The sequence below is a fragment of the Parambassis ranga genome, chromosome 16, assembly GCF_900634625.1.
Source record: "Parambassis ranga chromosome 16, fParRan2.1, whole genome shotgun sequence".
Classification (NCBI taxonomy): Eukaryota; Metazoa; Chordata; class Actinopteri; family Ambassidae; genus Parambassis; species Parambassis ranga.
The window spans coordinates 17,170,937-17,183,131 of record NC_041036.1 but is presented as its reverse complement, the minus strand read 5'-3'; the positions used below and the strand labels follow the sequence as shown (position 1 = coordinate 17,183,131).

At 42.0% G+C, this 12,195-nt stretch overlaps 1 long non-coding RNA gene across 1 annotated transcript in view; it reads left to right on the top strand.

Moving 5' to 3' along the window:
• Positions 1–11,822, top strand: part of LOC114449010 (uncharacterized) — an 81,404-nt gene extending 69,582 nt beyond the window's left edge. Inside the window, exon 3 of the long non-coding RNA XR_003671939.1 lies at positions 11,770–11,822. This is a non-coding gene — a long non-coding RNA (uncharacterized LOC114449010). The remainder of the gene's footprint in view (positions 1–11,769) is intronic.
• Positions 11,823–12,195: the final 373 nt, after the last annotated feature.

Genomic DNA, 12,195 nt, shown 5'->3' with positions numbered 1-12,195 from the left:
TTTACATACTGAAATAAAGAGGGAGTGCATCAATCGGTTGAACTGGCAAAAAATAGGAAAGTTATGAACAAGTTACCATCAGTTTAGCTGTCATTAAATTCTGTGATACTTATGAGTAAGAATATGGCGATCTTTAGTCTTATTAGGATATTCCTGTACAGTTTTATATGTCAGTCCTAAGCACTCCTGTGCAAGAATAAAGCATTCATTACTCATAACTAGTAAAACTGATCAGATAGAATTGTAAAAGGAACAAACATTGAGTGTGTTTAAATGTCTGCACCATGAATCATCAGCTGCTTTCTGTCTCCACCTTGTCAAAACAGGAACTAATCGTATTACTCTAATTAGGCTGATGATTATATAATCACAAGATTTATTGATGGGCTGATGGGTCTTTAGTTACAACAAAGGTGTATGTGAATGTAAAATGTGTCTGCATTTTTCATTCATCATCTGAATCTGTTTGTGTGTACAACTTGGCCGGAGTTGGGTGCTGATGAGTGACTGATAGGGATTTGATTGAGGTGTTACTGAGGTGATAAAAGATTGAGTGTGGCTATGAAGACTGTTGACAGACTGCTGATGAAACCAAAGACAGAGAGAGGGAGAGAGCTGAGGAAATTAATAAAAGCATAAAAACCAATTAATTTAAAAATTAATTACCACACGTGTGCCTGTTCACTCCATCAGGTCCGTGGCTGCGTTTACCTATAATAACCAAACACCAACAAGCTGCAAGGTTTTGAGGGTGATTGACCTCCTGCTTGCGGACAATTAAAACATAAAATGTCATGTCAAGTCTTTTGAATTCTAAGTGTTGCTTAGCTGGTGTGTATTCATGAGTGAATGGTGAGGACTTGGATCAGAGGAATGTTAATACTCCTTAACAATTAGCAATTGTGTTGGCATCATCTACAACCCTGGTCCCTCCTGTGAATGCAGAGATCCTTTAGATTAGTTTAGCAGTACTTAGTAGTCCACAGTTTGAATCCACAGAGCAGTCAGTAACACAAATGATTGGTGTTATAAGGAGTTATCTTTACTACAACTATGTTTGTATCACATGTTGTATGTATGTTTCAGTTAGCAGTTAATTAAATGTGTGTGTAAACTGAGGTCTCAAACAGTGAACATGAGTGCACACTCATAAATGCACACACATACACTCACATTGGTCTGTATGTATTCATTAGAAGCCTAGTTCTACTAGGAGCTGTCTACTGTCCCAGACACACTGCAGGAGGAGGTGTCTGGCTGCTTGCTTTTAAACTGGGTTAGTGGACCAGAGAGGGAGAGAAAGAATGAGAGGGAGAGATGGGGCATGAGAGAGAGCAACTGAGAGAGTGAATTTGAAGTCTAAAACTGGGACGGGGTACATGAGAAGAATTTTCTTCATCAATTGCTGTGGCACTCCCTACTGTGTACTCCTTTATGCCACATGCATGAGTATGAGTGTGTGTTTTTATGAATGCACTACTTCATGCGGCTAGATGCATGCACATCTCGCCTCATGAAATGTCTATTTATTATAGGAAAGTTTTACAGATGTCATTCTTAATGTTTTCATAATTTAACTTCACTGGCTTCATATAATGAATTGGATATTTGTCTTGTGCTTTGCTCCTGCCCTCGGTTGATTTAGGAGCCAAATGGCAGCCCATTAACATGTGAGAATGATTGTGCAGCCTTGGGGTTGTAGCGAGGCAACCCACAGAGAGGTTTTTCTGTGCACATCTCTATGATTCTCAGTCTTTGCGCTGTCGACGAGAGTTAAGCATCAAAGGCAAGGACTAACTATCCTCACCCTCATCTGCTCCCTCTGTCTCTTTTTGGCCTCTGGGTTCACACTGTAATTTGCTCTATCTCTCTTCGTCTTTCTTTCTCTTTCTCGTTGTCTCTGTCTCTGCCTTCATCTCTCTCAGGGCTTGTGAATGAGGGGAGAGAGGTGATGAGGTCAAAGTGAATCTTCTCTTCGCTGAGGATGATTATGTCTTAACCTGCCGTTATTCAAAGGAGCAGACCCCGTGGCCATGAGCCGGCCTGCCAGCCACGTGTCGGCAATGAGGGGGCGACACCTCGGCACAGTCACAGTGGAGCAGAGAAAGAGAAGCTGTGCAGTCAAATGGACTCCCAGGGTTAAATGTACGATGCCTCACTATGTGTTTCATGTGACTCACTACCCCATAGAGACTGCTGGTTGATGGATGCTTGTCATTTTTCTAATGGCCTAGGTGTCCATCTTAGACCCCCAAATCGATTATGGATGTGGATGACATCACTGATAGACATAAGATTTTAAAGTTGCACCAGAGGTTGATGTCAGTAAAAGTCAAACACTCCTAAGCCGATCTGATGTACTGAGGATTTCTAGGAATGTGGTAATGTCAGTGGGTATGCCGGGGGTATTAATTAAAGTCCGAATAATTAGCAGCTAGTTTTGGTTAATTGGTCAGTCTTGGTTTGTTGAGGTAAGAGAAAATAATGCCTCAGTTTGTTCCATCTCAATGAACAAGGTTTAAGGCATCTGAGAGAAAACTGTTGAGTTTTCCACCTTTATCTTTGTCCCTCCTGACTTTTCTTTAAGCCGCAGACTTCATATTCAGCAGCTCCAGGCTTGAGCTATCAGTCTCTCTCTTTCTCAATTAATTCCTTCAGAAGTGTGACACACTATACTCTAATGCACTTCCGTGGATGGACTCAGATCACATGTGCACACATGGACACACATGCCTTCACACATACATTATGTTGTTTAGTGTGGCTAACAAGGAAGTCAGTGAGCACTTATCTGAAATCCACTGGTAACACTAACAAGTCAGTGTGAGGTGTGAACACAGCTGTTTGAGTAACAACAAATCTAATACACATTTCATCACTTTTTAAACAAGACATCAGCAAGTCTAATGCTCTGGTATGAGAGCTGCACTCTATGATACATGTGCCTTCAAAGCATTTTCTTAAACATCAGCACTTAGCACATCACTCTCACACCTTGGCGTCTACTGTAAGCAGTGCTGCTGATAAGTCAAATTTATCTTTTTTTTTTTATTTATAAAACCAACAATGTCCTAATTGATAACACCAAATACTGTTGCTGGTACCTAATCTGCATGAAAATTATGACTTGATCAGCAATTATCAAGTGCTGTGCACCAGAATTTTTTATGCAGTTTCATTTTTCTCCACGGCTTTTTTTTTTTTTTTTTTTTTTTTTTTTTTGGATGGGAAAATACGCCATAGCAGTCAGTGTCACTCACAACTGAACCAAGTGAGCCGTAGGGAACCACCCTGCGTGTCTGTCTCAGGGCTTAAGAGTTACTCTCTCATGACGCCTTACCATTTTAAACCTTATTTGGTTTGCAAAAGTGAAACTAAGCTCTTTCTGTGCCACTCTTTTTCCCCCAGTTTAATTTTTGGATTGCATAGCTTGAGACAGAGATAAGGGGGGATAAGGGGATAACTTTTGAGGACATTTGGCAGTAGCGGATTTCAAGTAGAGGTCACAAGGGGAAGGGAAGAAGCAACAGAGGGAGGGAAGGGGAGCACATTGGAGGGTGAGGGAGATGGAGGTATAGGGGGTAGGTGGTGGGAGGCTGTGGTTTAGGCAGGGAGACACTCCAGAGAGTTAATAGGGCTTCAAAGGGAAGTTTTCTGCTTTGACTGACAGACCCCTAGAGTGAAGAGGACCTGGTGGCAGGCGGCATGCCCCAATCCCAGGATGCCCAGCCGTCTCCATGGCACTCACCCCCATCCCACCATTTTTAACTGAATGGGAGGGTTAAAGACGTGTGTGAAGTGTGAAGGACAATATGAGCAGTTGGACATTGAATGCTTCATATTTTTGTGTAAAAGCAATAGCGTTTCTGTCGTTAAGCAGGCCAAATAACAGTTACAGTTTTCTATATTGCAATTCCTCTTGTGTGTGTCATAGTGTCATACCTGGAACAAATTTATCTCAGTTTCAAGGGCCAAATCAGGGCCAATTCTGTCTACTGTAAAAACAAACAAACAAGAAAACCAAAAACAAAAGCAAACAAAAAAATCAGTGATTTTCAACCCTCCATTTGTTTTTTTGTTCTAAATCCACACCCAGAACAAAAGAGAAGCAATGCAACTTTGGAAAAACCTATTCACTGTGACTTTGTATTTACAATAGAAGATGATTTGCGTTTACCATTTCATTCATGCATCAGTAACTGTGCAGTAAAGTCTGTTTTGCGGGGCAGTATAAATAAACCTTTGAGTCAGGACCTGTATCTATGCTGATAGGCGAATGTGGAGGAGGGTTGTGTTTAAAGGTGTCTCAGTAAACACTGTCAGGCCTATGTAAACAGCAGATCATTGATCAGCCCTCTATTTATGATCAGCATGTCTGTGCCTGCACTGGATTAGTCAACATACCGACCCGTCTGTTTGCCCCACTGTAAACTGAGGCCAATGTCAATGCCAAAGCCTAATTGGAATACTACACACTGCTCAAGTTTGTATGGTTGTATGAAAACAAGACTCTTGTCCTTGTTGTACAGCTGGTACATTTTTGTTTTTGCCGGGATCTCTAAAGAAGGAGCATTTTCACAATTTTCTTGAAATTTCTTGAGAATTCTTTGACTTAATACTGTAAAGCTTTTATCTAATGCCTGAGAAGTATCATATTTCTGTAAATACCCTCCTCCTTACTTTAAATAGACTTGACTACAATACAGGTGACATTGTTTCAGTGAAAAACCCAGATTCATCAACAGTCTGGTGTTACTAACAGGTGCTCATGTATTTGAGCTCTGTAGAGGAATGGACAGCACTGCTTGGCCAGGCACTGGTTGCTGTTTATTGTAAAAGAGAGAGGGAGAGAGGGAGAGAGAGAGTTCGAGGGTGTCTGAGATGGAGAAAAAGAAAGAACAGGAGAGAGCCGCCGAAGTGTGGAGGGCAGCTGCATTGTATCACCCCATTTTAGCCCATTACACTATGTATGGGGGCCTTTTCCCCCCTCTTTTGCATGGTAATTATTTTCCAGCCCAAAGGTAGCTGCAGGCAACGTCAGCCACTGCGTCAGGGCCCACTGCATTAGCCGGCCATTGCATTATTTATTTGTGTGCGAGCAGCTGGATGGATACCCCAAATCCGCAGAGACTCGAGGGCCTCTCAATGTCACCTCGTGCATTGCAGGAGGCAGTTGTGGCTGCCTGGACTTGCACTGGGAAAGCTTAGGCTGAGAGTGGCTCAAGGGCAAAATGGTATCCTGACATTAGGGGACACGTGCGTGGGAGTAGTAGTTAGGTTTGTAATGTATTCAGAAATGGGTCAGAGGTTTAGTAACTGCCCTCGCTTATGCAAGAGTCAACTATGTAAGGTTCATTGTGACCATCTAAGGGTCCTATAGGACATCACTGAGTATAAATAAAGTATAAATCAAGGGCCATATAGTTCACACTGCCTAGAGGCTTTTGTGTAGCTATAGTTGGTGATATGCAGCCTGTTACCCCTGGGTTTCATAGGTAAATAGACTGGATTTCAGTGTGTAACAACTGTTTTTACATTATGCCACTCTCCCCTGTGTATCAATAAAAGGTTATTACACGCAAATACCAGAGGGCTGGGTACGGTCACAGCATGTCAGGTTTATGTGGAGAGGTAGAGCGACACAGCTCAGTGATTGTGACGTTTGGGAGGTGATTCCCTTGCGTTCACTTCAGAGCACACACAGAAGCACCTACACGCTGCTCTGTTGGACATAGACCCCTCTGACCTGTCAGCCCCGGCCAATCGCATCGTAGCACCCAAAATGACAGCTGAACCGCTGTCCCTGTCATGGCTCCTCAGTGTAGGAACACACATGCACACAAACACACATTGCACACATGCCACTACATATCCACTACAACAGCGGTGCAACATCAGCATCAACTCCCGCTGGCCCCTTGGACCTATCTCTCTGTCTCCTTGCTTGCCAGCTACCTTGTCCACACGAGATGCTCAAGTGGCCTTGTGACATGACAGTGACAATGTACTGAAGCTGCACAGAGTATCACCAATGCTGTCCACTACACATCCCTCTCTAAAGGGAGAAGATCCATGTTGCCCTCTCTCCTACTTTATCTTGCCAAGAAAGAGGGGAGAAAGAAATGCTTATGTAAAGCAGTTACTGTGTAATATAAAGTTTTATTCTTATGAGATAGATGGACAGCTAGATATGTTATTGATTTAGACTGAGTGAAAAAAAAAAACGTGGAAAGATGCATGGAGTATATGCATGATAGAGATAGTTAGACTTGTGCTCTGGCATGCAGCATTGGTCCTTATGGGAGCTGACATTGCTGACGCAACCCGGGTGGACTGAGGTGAGGACCAGTGTATTGCAGGCGGCAGACTTCCCAATTATTTGTCTGGCTGATAAGTGCTGGTGCTTGTTTGAGGCTGGAAACAAGGAAGATAAAGAGGAGGAGAAACATTGGGGATGTGGATGGGGCTGGGCTTGCATGGCTGACAGGTTTTGATCTGGCAGGATGGCTCGCTGTCACCTACACAACTTCAGGCAGCGTTTGTCCTTAGGGCTTGTACAATCACAAAAACACACAGCTTGTATATACGCATACTCATAATTCCTCATGTTGACACATAAAGATAGTCAACATTGTACACAGGTATTTACAGAAATGTCACAAGCTGATTGAATGACAAGTTTGACTTCTATTGTCAAAACATTATGATTTGTCAACTATGACAGTATAAACTAGTACAGAAGTATAATAGCCAAACAAATGATCTATATTTCTGTGCATATCTGTTGTGTAGAAATAGCATTGGCGTGTTCTTTTGCTTGAAGGGTGCTGCCACTTATTGCCAGGCTTCCTGGGCAGGAACAGAGCTGTAACGTGGAAGACTAAGAGCATCGAGCCATTAGGAAAAGATTCTTTTTTTGGTCTCAAGACGTTCCTTGCATGTGTTTTTCCGTAAATGACATGGCATGATTTAATGATTATGGAAAAAAAATGAAGTTTGTGGACAATTCATTCTAAAATAACACTTCTCAGAAAATAATTATAGACTCGTGATATAATAATATCCATCAGATCAGATAACGTCACATTAGAGAAATTGTTGCATCAATCAGGCTAAATCATGCACTTCCTTAGTGTCAGCTCTTGTCTAAACAGCCAGGGTATCTGTGTCATGACAGCCTATAATTTATCTCATGTTAGCTTAAATGAATGCCTTAATAAGGGTTATTCAATCCATGCTAAGTGTCATAATCTTGAGCACAAGGGCTGAATTACATTGCTTGTCGTTGCTGTGCTTTTAATGCCTCAGTGATTCTGCTAACATGGCCCAAAGCTAGAAGAGTTTGAGCAGTATCAGTGAAGGTTTCATATTCACCAATGAAACCTACATATACCAAAACTTGCTTTTTTAATACTTTTTATTTGACCCAGTATTGTGGATTAGTATAAAAACTGTGAAGAGACAATATTCTTTATTTATTGCAGATTCTTTCATTATCACCATTCAAAATCTTTATGCAATGCCGAAGAGGAATTTTCTTTTGCCAAGGCTTGATTGCAGCTTCAGCAACTTTGCTTTGCTCCTGGAGTTGCTAGGGGGTTAAGTAAGTATCATTCAGGGTATTTTTCGATGAGGATGGCCATATTGAGTAACAAATGTGGGTCCCATTGGTTCCAAACTCACAAACCACAGCATTCTCACAACATTTACCTTTTGTACAGCCCCTTGTATCTCTCTGTATAAAACCACTCTGGGATACTTTGTGCAGTTTGGAGGTCCCCCTAGTGAGGAAGCCTTTATGTGTTCGTTCTCTCAAGCAAGAGTCGCTCCTTTTGCTTTAATTACAGTAAGTACAGCAGACCCCCCAGGCTTGTTTAAATAGATCAACCAGCAGAAGAAAGAAGAAAATGCTAATTGGTCCCATAATGTTGCTGACCACGCTAGTTCCTTAGCACTGCTGAGTTTTATTGACATAAGAAGGACAATAGGAATCTGTATTCAAATGATTTACTGTGCCCTCGTGTTTGGGTGCAGCAGCTCCTGCAAAGACTGCCACCTACCACATACTTTATTGTATTGTTTGACAGAGTGAAATTAGACATAACAATATCAGGAAGTCAGTATGTGTTTTTGTGTACCTATTTGTTTTTTAAGTGTGTTGAGGCCTGTGGGGTTTCAGTATTAGGTCGTGTTTACTGTTTTATATGTGTGAATATTGAAAAAAGGTGTGTGTGTGTGTGTTTGCATTCTTCTCGGTGTGTATGTGTCAACTCACCATCCTCAACTTCGGTGCAATGCAGAAAGCCTCTAATGCATTCCATGTTTCTGAGCTGAGAAGCTGTGTGTGTGTGTGAAGAGAGAGAGGTGAGAGAGTCAGAATTAGGATCAATACTATTGACCTGTTTACCTTGGTGCCGAGCATACGGGGCCAACTCTCCGGTTTACCACTTGAAACATTAAAACCAGACTATTAGTAATACTTTGGTCCTTCTCTTTACTGATTGGATGGACTGCACTGGGGCAGTCCAGCTAATACACATGAAAAGAGTGCGAGAAGAAAAAAAAGGGGGGTTATAGAAAGAGAGAGAGAGAGACCCTGAATCTAATCCTCTTGACTTAAAGCCATTGGGTTTTGCCCATGTCTCGCCGCTTGCCTCAAGACCTGATGTGGTCACTCAACCCTATCGAGCTGCAGGGCATTGTGGGCCGCCTGTCTCTGCCACACTCACACCCCTCTACCTCAGGCGCTTTTGTGCTTCTCGGCTTCCCACCTCCTCCCCCACCTCTCCTTTTTCTCATCTTCCTCCACAACCACCAAAACAGAATTTCTTTAAATGCTTAATTTCCCCCCCTTTGGCTTCCTTTTGCGAGCACCCTCTCACTTGTTTGTCCATCGATTTTTTATCCTTCTCCTGCCACTGCCCCCCCTTTGCCTCCTTTTCATCCTCTCCCCCCAAACACGCACACACATATACACCAGCAATTTGCCTGCATATCCCCAGTCTACCCCGCTCCCCTCTGTTGTTGATATAAACTGATTTATTTATTTATTTTAAGCTTGTTGCCCAGGTAATTTGTGGTAGGTAATGACTTTCACTGAATCTACTTTGGGCTTTTTGAATTCTTTTTCCGACCTTTGCATCCCCTGCACATCCCCTTTGTCCCGTTTGTTCCCCTGCTTCTTCTTTTTTTTTTTCCTTTTCCCTCTTTTGCCATCACTGTCTCTCTTTTTCTCTCTCGCACCGCTTTCAGCTCTTTGCTAGTGTATTTTTAATTCCCCAAGATATTAATGCTGCATGGTATACACATGTGTGTGTGTGTCTGTGAAGCCCACCTGAGGAGATGATTGACATTTGGCCCTGTGCTGTGGAGGGTTCTCCTCCTTTCCCATCACCTGCCTTTGCTCCTTGCTTCCTCCTTTCTCCAGCCACCGTCCACTGGGGTTTTGAATGACCGGTATACATCTCTGGGAGGAAGGAATGAAAGCCATCTACTTTTCCTCTCTTTTTCTGTTATTCATCAACCTTTTTTCCCATTAGCCTATCCTTTTGTCTACTGTGGCCCTGGTAACAATACTATATTAGTATTAATTTTTATGGGTGTTTAGAAGGGTACTGGCTGCTTCCCCAATCAGCTGGCATACTGGGGCTGGTTTGGAAACTTAGAGAAAAAAGAAGTGGGTACCTGGAAGAAACAGCAATGATGACAAGAGAATTGTAGCCTTCATTTAATATATACCTTGCAGAAGAGAAACTGTGCCTTAATATACAGTACTCTGCAAAAGGGGGCACTGCCACCCTTCCTGATTGCAGACACAAAATATCCTTTAAATGAATGCTTTCAACAAAAATCTGCAGTATGGTACTCACATGTCATTATTTGAAGGACAATAAAGTGGGTAGATTAAAATAGCACACGGTAAAAAAAATAAACAGTTCACTTCTGATAATCAAAAGACAATATAAGTTTAGCACACCGGATTTTCTTCCCACTTCCTATTAATGCAACTAAACTCTGGGTTCTTGCAGTGAAATTTCCTGCACTGAGACCTTTGACCAAAGTGACAAAGACATTTCTAATATTTTTCTTCTTATCTTAGAAGAAGCAGCATTTAGCAACACACAGTTGTATTGTTGTATTGTTTACATTTTGATGCAAGTGCAGGGGCCTTCTCAACACGTTTCTCTGCATTTGGAGTTTAATGGGCAGGTGCCAGTTTGTGAACATAAGCTGCCTAGTGCCACCAGGAGGGGACAGTAGAGAGCAGAGAGCACAATTATCTCCCCTTTATCCACCAAAAGAAGGAAGAGAGTGGAGAAGAAAAGTGAACAGACTGTCCACACCTCACCATATCCAGCGGTTTAGTGTAAAGGAGAGCAAAGTAGACAACATGTAACTTAAAAATACAAGTAAGAGAACTCTCTAAATGTTTGGAAATGTTTGGATTATCAAAAGGTTTAGGTCATGAAAGAGACACATGATCATTTGACCAGCCATTGACACACATAGACAAACTCATACACACTCCAGTATTTTGTTCAGGCATAATCTAGAGGTCAGGGCAGAATTCATCTCCCTTAATCATGCAGATGAACATGACCTTGGCCAGCCTTGGCACCCGGTCACATCAGCACCCTTATCCAGACTTACTTTGCATCTCTGATTGTGTTAAATCATGTTTCCCTATCATCAGCAGACGTTGGATGGACAGCATCCTTCTCTAAGCACATCCACAAAGGGATAATTGCCAAGACCTTTAAAAGCCTTTCAGAAAGAAACAGGAAAATCAACATAATTCAGATGAAGGGGAATACCGGAGACGTAAAGTGAAGTATGCCAGGCAATGTTAGGTGGTTGGGGGAGTTGGGGGGAGAAAAAAAAGATGCAAGAGTTTTAAAACGGTAGGTCCTTGGCATTATTATGATGATGCATTTAACCATGCAGAATGGGCCAGCTCATTGGAGGGCCCTTAAATGAAGAGGCTGACCTTCAACAAACCCCCTCTCTGTTCATTAGCCACGTGGTGCTTATCTACAATAATACTGCTGTGGAGAATATGAGGCCAGTAGGCCTGGCCAAAACTAGCGATGCACTACAGGTGGAGAGGCTAGTATTTGAATTAGCTCAGGGTGCTAGACGTTTACCCTCTAACCCCAAACTGCTTATGTCAAAAGAATAAAAATACATAATTTGTAACAAGTTGCGTGGCATAAAAATAAAAATGTTGAACTAAAATCTAGTTTTTGTGTTACATGGTGTGATGACAAATTTAAAAAGAATAATTATTTATTACTTTATTGTTTTGCTTTGTGCAGCTGAAATGTCTTATTACAGCAGTAGGCATGCAGAGGAAAATCCAAATTTCTTCATACATGTGAGAACAGGTTCAATTCAACACTGATGTAGGGGCTGGAAAAGGGGTGAGGTAAATAGATGAATAAGGAAGAGAGAGGGGGAGAGCAGAGAGAGAACATGGTCGATAGTGTCAAAAGTGGATGACAGATCTAAAAGAATGAATATTGATCTTTAGGGGGCCTTTACTCAGGCGACCTGTGGGAGGTCAGCCTGTGTAATTAAACCAGAGGAGGTCTAAGGCAGGAGTGGTGCTGGAGGACGCTGGAGCTTGGAATGGTGTAGAAGAATGGTGTTGCACTTGGACCTGGACATTATACACAAAAACTGCAAAATTATTAAAAATGTTTTGCCAACTTTGTCAACACTGTCACCTACATTTTTTTAGTAATCTCTTGATTTCATTTTTAATTTCAGAATTACCGGATCTGTCCTGCACGGGAGCTATGACAGTTTTCCCCCATGGTAAGCTGAAAAAAATGTTTATACAAGTGTTTATACACAAAATTAGTGCTGTGCCAGTAGGTTTCTGTAGGAGTTGATGTAGTAAATGTGGGCTCAGAAAGACACGGATAAGGTGCTGTTTATTGGAGCGGGTTGGGGTTGGATTAGAGTCCATACAACCCAAGGCTACAGACACTGCTCAAACAGGGTCCTGCTTGATAATGGCAGTTAACTCTTGCTCTAAATGTCTCTCCCTCTCTGTAAATCTGCTTTTCTATATCTCTCACTCAAATATAACACACACACTTAAATCAAAATCACAACAATGTGTGTGGTGCCTGGCATGACAGACATGGATGAACACAGCTGTATTCTAAAGTATATATACAAAATGAACAA